Raw genomic sequence first — 8,328 nt, forward strand, 5'->3', positions numbered from 1 at the left:
AAGAAATAGTATGGTTTGATCTGCATCCGGATTCAACAGGGTTTTTTTTTCTTCTGGATTTGGAGAGCATTTTCCGTCATGAGTCCTTTGGAACTATCTTGGACCATTGTATTGCTGAGAAGAATCAAGTCTATCACAGTTTATCAACACACAATGTTGCTGATACTGTATACAATGTTCTCTTGGTTCTGCTCATCTCACTCACCATAGGCTCATGCAAGTCCTTCCAGGTTTCTCTAAAATATGCTTGCTCATCATTTCTTACAGCACAATAGTATTCCATTACATTCATATACCACTTGTTCAGCCATTTCCTTCCTTGTGTGATGTTTAAAATCTAAATTGTGGTTGCCTTAAATTAGAAGCTTTAGCACCAGTCCTTGGGCATTAAACATTTATTAAAGCATATAGATATTCCCATGGATTTCAGAAAGTTAAGAAAAAGGCCTATTTAGCTTAGAGTTCCAGCCTGGTCTGGTTCTTCCTCAAGTCCTCTGCCACAAGCCTGCTTCAATCACAAACTTTTTATAGGTCTGGAACAGAGGCAGTTCTTACACACTGCTTCAAGCTGATTGGTTGGCATCATCCAAATCCATTGGTTCTGAAGGTGTTCTCAAGGTGTGATTACAATCCAGTTAACTTGAAGTAGGCTAATCAGCAGTTAATCACTCTCACTTGATTCAATCAATCTAGATTAATCTCCAGGTGGGTCTTTGAGTATCTGCTAAATCTCATTATTTCATCACACTTGCCACCACAAAAAGAGCAGCTATAAATATTTTTGTACATGTGGGTCCTTTGTCCTTTTTTATGATCTCTTTGGGAAAAAGTCCTAATAGTGGCATTTCTGGGTCAAAGGGTTCACAAAGCTTTATAGCCCTTTGGGCATAGTTCCAAACTGCTCTCCAGAATGGTTGGATCAGTTTACAGCTCCACCAACAATGCATTAGTGTTCCAATTTTTCCACAGCTTCTCTAACATTTATTATTTTCCTTTTTTGTCATATTAACCAATCTGATAGGTGTCAGGTGGTATCTCAGAGTTGTTTTAATTTGCATCTCTCTAATCAAAAGTGATTTAAAGCATTTTTTTCATATGGCAAGAGATAGCTTTGATTTCTTCATCAGAAAACTGCCTGTTCATATCCTTTGACCATTTCTCAATTGGGGAATGACTTGGATTCTTATATATTTGATTTAGTTCTCAATACAGTTTAGAAATGAGGCCATTATCAGAAGTACTGGCTATAAAAATTGTTTCCCAGTTTTCTGTCTCCCTTCTGATTTTGAATGCATTGCTTCTGTTTGTACAAAAACTTTTTAATTCAATGTAATCAAAATAATCCATTTTACATTTCATACTATTCTCTATCTCTTGTTTGATCATAAACTGTTCTCCTTTCCAAAGATATAAGAGATAAATTAGTCCTTCCTCTTCTAATTTACCTATGGTATTACCTTTTATGTCTAAATCATGTACCCATTTTGACCTTATTTTAGTATAAGGTATAAGATGTTGGTCTATGCCTAGTTTCTGCCATACTCTCTTCCAGTTTTCCCAGAAGTTTTTGTCAAATACTGAATTACTATCCCAGAAGCTGGAGTCTTTGGGTTTATCAAACAGTACATTATTAAAGTCATTTACTATTGTATCTCCTGTGCCTAACCTATTCCATTGATCCTCCACTCTATTTCTTAGCCAGTACCAGAGAGTTTTGATGACTGCTGCTTTATAGTAAAGCTTCAGATTTGTTACAGCTAGCCCACCTTCCTGTACATTTTTTTCATTATTTCCCTTGATATTCTTGACCTTTTGTTTTTCCAGATGAATTTTGTTATTATTTTTTCTAGCTCTATAAAATAATTTTTAGGTAGTCTGATTGGTATGGCACTGAATAAGTAAATTAATTTAAGTAGAATTGTCATTTTTATTATATTAGCTCAGCTTATCCATAAGCAATTGATATTTTTCCAGTTATTTAGATATGATTTCATTTGTGTGAAAAGTATTTTGTAATTTTGTTCATAGAGTTCCTGGGTTTGTCTTGGCAAGTAGACTCCCAAGTATTTTATATTGTCTACCGTTATTTTCAATGTAATTTCTCTTTCTAAATAGACTTGGACTAAATAGACTAAATGGACTTTGTTGGTCATGTATAGAAATGCTGATGATTTATGTGGATTTGAAATGTTACATTTTAAAAAATCAAAATCAGAAAAGGTTTCATGTTCAAGAAAAGAAGACAATGGGAAGAGACCATATCCTTTTATAATTGTCACAGCAGTCCTTTTTAGACAAAACTACTGGGTCTCATATCCAAGGACAGCTCGTACTTAGAACATTTTCCTGTGTTTTGTTTTTGTTTGTTTGTTTGGGTTTTTTTGGTGAGGCAATGGGGGTTAAGTGACTTGCCTAGAGTCACACAGCTAGTAAGTGTCAAGTGTCTGAGGCCGGATTTGAACTCAGGTACTCCTGACTTCAGGGCCGGTGCTCTATCCACTGCACCACCTAGCTGCCCTATTTTCCTGTCTTTTTAATTGAGATTGGGTGACTTAAGGGAGGTGACCTAATATCTAGGCCATCAGTTGTTTTAGAGATTTATTTCATCAATATATGGTGATATTATGGTATTTCCAATCCTGCTTCCCCCCCATCTTTTCTGTTATATTCAGAAACTAACATAAAATCTGGACTACTCTATGTCTATGGTCATCATTTTAGCATTACTTATTCTTTTAAATATATTATTCAATATTTTATTTTTTCCCAATCCTATGCAAAACCTGTTTTTTTCACATGCATTCTTGTTTTTACAAATTCTCTTCCTCTCATTGAGAAGGAAAGCAATTTGACATAGGTTATATTGTGTGCAGTAATGCAAAACACATTTTCAGGTCAGTCATTCTGTGAAAGAAAACACAGACAAAAGAACCCCCAACAACCAAGGAAAACAAATAAAGTAAAGTAAATAAGTATCTTTGATTCACATTCAGGCTCTACCAGTTCTTTCTCTGGAGATAGATAACAGCTGTCACTCTAAATTCTGCAGAGCAGTCTTGAATCATTATAGTGCTGAGAATACCTAAGTTATTCATAGTAGATCATCATACAGTATTGCTGTTACTGAGAACAATGTTCTTCCCAGGTTTTTTTCTCCTGGTGCTTGAAATCCAATAGGGAATCCCTGAAAACTTGGTGTGCCTATCCAAAAGATGTCTAATGAAGACTTAGCCAGTGGCTTCGTCATACAATTCTAGTTGTTTCCATGACCTAGCCATACATCCCGTTTGAAAAGTCATTTAGTATTTGAAGTCAAAGCTAGCCATGGATGTCATGTACAACAATGAGATGTTGAGCTACTTTCAGCCTCCTTGTGACACCTCCTTAGACAGTTTTCCATCTCAGGTTCTAGGGTTGGCAGTCTGGGCTTCTCTTGATGACCTTGGTCTTATCTGATAACCAGCAAGGTGGCAAGCAGTTCAGGTTAAGAAGCTATTTTCATAAGCTAGGCAAAGTATCATTACTTGTACTCACTGGCAATGCAGACTCCTATCCCTTTTGTTGAAGTATTGATTTCTAAAAACTGGGGCAGGACATTCTTGTTGCTGCTGGTGGTGTTGTAGAAGGGTCTTGTCAACTGATGGTGTGAATAATGGGAAAAACTATCTGAATGGTGCAAGTCTAGGTGATCCTAGTTCATTCTACCTGCATAGTGTTTAATGTCTTCTAAGAGGCACTAGGAAAAGAAATCCAGACCTGGTGGCTGCTACTATTTAGTAACTGCCCACATTGGGGGTGGGGTGGGTTACATGGACTGATATTGTAGTACACCTCTGAGAAGCTAAAGGTAGGACTTGAGTAAGACATAGAAGGAGGGTCATCAGGTCTACACATATCTCAGAAGACCAAGGCTGGAGAAGTCCCTCCAAAAAGGTTTGTTATTTCTCCAATTTCCCTTCTCAGTACTTGTCCAGCCACAGACACCATAATACAATTTTCTGTTTTGTTACCTCAATGATCCCAGTTCATGGAATTTTGTCCTCTACCACAAAGAGACCAGTGGTTAACTAGAAATAGATATAAATGCAAAGTGAGTCAGAGAGTCTAATCTTTGCCTGAACATTAGGGACCTTAGGGTAATTGTGAATGAACTTATAACTTTTCTTCTCAAAGAATCTCCTTAAAGCTGAAAAGGGAGAGAACACACACACACACACACACACACACACACACACACACACACCTTAGGGACCATTATATTCCTCCATAAGCTTTTATAGGAGTCCATGAACTAAAAACAGAAGTAGCAGAGCTATGGCTCTCCTTCACAAAGGAGATGGGAATGATAGTGGATGTGACCAGGATCAGCCTCTTGACCACTGTCCTGTTATCTTTATTTCATTCTTTTTTCCTGGTATATCCACCCTAAACCACATCTCTCAAAGCAGGTGCTTTTTCCTTTCTTTTTCCTTTTCTCATGTATTTTCATGATAGTGTCAACCAGATCAGAACTGCTCTCTAACCTATGTAGGACTCGAGCCACGCAGAGCAGGGTAGAGTCATGTAAGTCATTGATTAAAGAGAAGTTTTATTTTCAAATTGAGGAAAAAGGCTGGGAACAAGGAGGAGCTATAGATACATGTGCCAAGGCCCTGCCTATACTAGAAGTGGTATTGGGGGGTGCTGAGGCAGTGTGGGGAGATTTCAATACTTATACTTGTGGCTGCCCAGTGAGCTGTAGCCCTGGTAAATTATGTGACTAACCCAGAGGGTGAGATCATTCAGAGGGTGATCACAAAGGATTGTTATCCTGCCAAGCTCAGGGCACAGCTTGCTTGCCATGCCTTAGTTCTGGAAAACAGGGAATCTAAGTTTTATTTTGTCATTTCCTCCCTTTGGCCAAAGGGAGTGGATCTGAAAGAGCCCCTACCCTTCTGTTCAATTACCACAAGAGGCCAGTTGGTTCATGATGAAATGTTGGTGTGAGTTCCTCGAGGGACATATTTTGGAAGTTTTTCCCAGGTATTATTACTAACCATTGATTGCTTGTGAGAAGAAAAAAGGTTGGGGGGAGTGAGGGAAATGCCAACACACACTTGAATCAGGACCTTGGTGGCTGGACACATAACAAAAGGGAAGAAGAGAAAACAAACAACAACAACAACAAAAATAGAATAGTATATTCAGCCCTCGTCCAGAATCTTGGGACAGCTGAAGCAGCAATGTTGGCTGCTTCTGGTTCCATGCTATATGAAGCTTGAGGTCCCTGGAGGGTTCTGCCATCCACTCAGGAGCAAGGGCTCTCTTCAGATGATTCAGTAGTACACACTTACAAATTTGGCAGCTGTCATAGTAGTTAGAATGACCTGGTAGGAGCCCTTAGAAACAATGACTGTACATAGAGATAGTTGAATTTCCTAACCATGCTGAGTTACATTCAGACAATGCAGTAATGTTTTTCATAAATTCATAATCATAGTTACATTAATGTTAGATTACAGATCAAACTACTTAGAAGGCTCATGATGGACTAGCTTTAAGAAAGGATATTTACATGTCACCAAGATAATCAAGAAACCAACATTAAATATCTTGAGACAAAAGATCAAAGCAATACAATAATTATCACCAATATTAAGTAAAATTGAGTCTCCTTTTATCCTAGTGACCCATTCTCAGTGTCTATTTAATAAGCACATTTTGAGTCCCACATGTCTCATCTTTTTCTTGGACAATACCCTTTATTTTCAGGACAACTCTGAAGGGGGCTCTGCTTCTCTGGTTCCAAACCTAGAGGTTCCTAGATAATTCTGACTTAATACAATGTGATATAATTAATTAAGTTTGGTTCTCCAGTTTTGAAACTTCAGATAATTTCAGTTTATATATTCTATTTGCTGTTTCTGGCCTTACCTAAATCCTGTGCCTGAAATAAGAATCTCTATAAAATGAACTCTTCTGCCTTTTATTATTATTATCAGACAAGTACTTTAAAATGGGAAAATAATTTCTCTTTCTTTACCATTATAATATAATTTATGTGTAAAATCCAATTAATCCTTAGATAATAAATCCTTTATCCAATTTTGAGAGCTTAATACTAAAACATATTTAAAGCCTGAATTTTCATGACAGACACATTTGGAAGCCAATCATATGCATCTGTATATAGGTCTTAGAGAAAAGTCTAATCCTATTGCTTTTCTCAAAATTTACTATTCCATTCATTGAGAAAACTTTTATATTACATCGTTGCCTTATTGCTTTGTCTAATCATTTCCCCCTTAGTAGAATATCATCCCTATGTTGTAATTTGACCACAAATACAGTTTTAAATTATAAAATGTTCATGCTTGCATTCTATAATAGTAACTCAGAGATGTTCCAGTATCAATCTATTATTTAATAGATTGAGTATTGTACTTACAAAATGTCTTGATTTTTAGAAATTTGCTATAAATGGAAAAGAGGGACATAGTTATATCAAATGCCATATATCACAAAAGGGAAAAAATTCCCTTAGCTCTGTTTGATTCCAGGAATGAATCCTATTTAATAGCAATCAAATATTCACAGGGCATTAAAAGCAAAGCTCAAGATTAACCACCTGTACATTTTCCTTTTTCAGAAAGGAAATAGCACAGTAGGGAAATAGAGTCATGAGGATACTACCTTGGGCCAGGCCAAAGTTGTCCCCCAAACTTTTCCTAGGCACATTCACTTTTAGCAGTTCACAGACTGAGCACATGCCATACACCTTTAGTAGTTCTCAGACTGCAACACTTGCTATTTTCTACTATTGGCTTCATAACAATACAGACAATTATCCCTGTAATCAAAGCTCAAATAATAGTAAATTATGGTCCCAGGAATCTTTTCCTTAAATAGCAAAATTTCACTAACCACAACTTAGACTTGAATATCTTTCCTGATGTTTCCCTAACAGTTAATATTTCATTTATCCTTTACTTATAAAGTAAAACTATTCATATTCTGGGGCTTTGGACCTTCAGAAAATACCTGATAGTTGACTCATCATTAATATGTTGAAGCTACATCTTTAAACCACCTTATACACTTTCATAATAGCCAAGATTTTCAAATCAAAATTCACTATTATACTAAACATTACTATTATCTCCTTTATGGAAAAAATATACCTACCTCATTAGATATTTAACAGTTTTCAAATATCTGTATTTTTATCACATCCTTTCAAAAGCCCGATTCATATGTAATAGTATCCAGATTTAATACTTGTTTTGTTTAACAGCATTCCTATTCCAATGGTCTCTTAAATTTCAGAATATAAGAGAATTGAGAAATATAATAATAAAACCATTGATCTTATTGCCTTTAGAATTTTAAAACCAATTTTATAGTTATTAGGAATGGAACAATTAATAATATAGTGCTTAGTCACTGTGTTAAGCACTTTACAATTGTTATATCATCTTTATTTCACAACAAACTTGGGTGGTGGGTACCATCATTATTTTCTCTTTACAGATCAGGAAACTGGAGCAAACAGAGATGATATAACTTGCTTGAGCAACCAAAATGTAATTAAAGTTTCCCTATATTTTTCCAGCATTTTTTCAACATTTATGTTTGGAACACTAATCTGAGATGAGAGGGGTTAACAGAATAAGAGGGAGAGGGTCTCTGATCAAAATGGTCTTTGGTTTAAACATTCTTTTCTCTTTTCATGGTCAGAAATGTGAAGGAAGGGTTAACAAGTAGTTGCTGTGAAGAGCAAACCTTTACCTCTTTTTTTTTTTTCACTCTGGGATTACTTCCAAACTTGCTGTCTTCCTTCATTGCCCTAGACCAATGAAGCTATCAATCTTCAGGGGAAAGGGTCATCTAATTTTTAACTTTTATAAGATTTAATTCTTATTTCTCCTTAAAACAAATACTATATGGGGCAGCTAGGTGGCGCAGTGGATAAAGCACTGGCCTTGGATTCAGGAGGACTGGAATTCAAATCCAGCCTCAGATACTTGACACTAGCTGTGTGACCCTGGGGAAGTCACTTAACCCTCACTGCCCTGGAAAAAAAAAACAGGGAAAAAATACTATAGAGTGGCACCCCAAAACTTACTAAGATATTTCATAAGGGAGTCAGTTCCTAGAATTACCACAAATCCCAGGAGTTCTCCCCTGCAATATGAAAATGATTAATCTTCACATTTCTTAATGATTAATCTCCAAACCTCCAGAATCTGCTAAAATGTTTTTAGTGGTCATACAAATTTTGATTGTTTGACTTTATTTATGTAATTCCAATGTAGCCAATGTTGAAATGACCCCAAAAATGGTGTTTTG

The sequence above is a fragment of the Dromiciops gliroides genome, chromosome 1 (assembly GCF_019393635.1).
Source record: "Dromiciops gliroides isolate mDroGli1 chromosome 1, mDroGli1.pri, whole genome shotgun sequence".
In the NCBI taxonomy this organism is placed as follows: domain Eukaryota; kingdom Metazoa; phylum Chordata; class Mammalia; order Microbiotheria; family Microbiotheriidae; genus Dromiciops; species Dromiciops gliroides.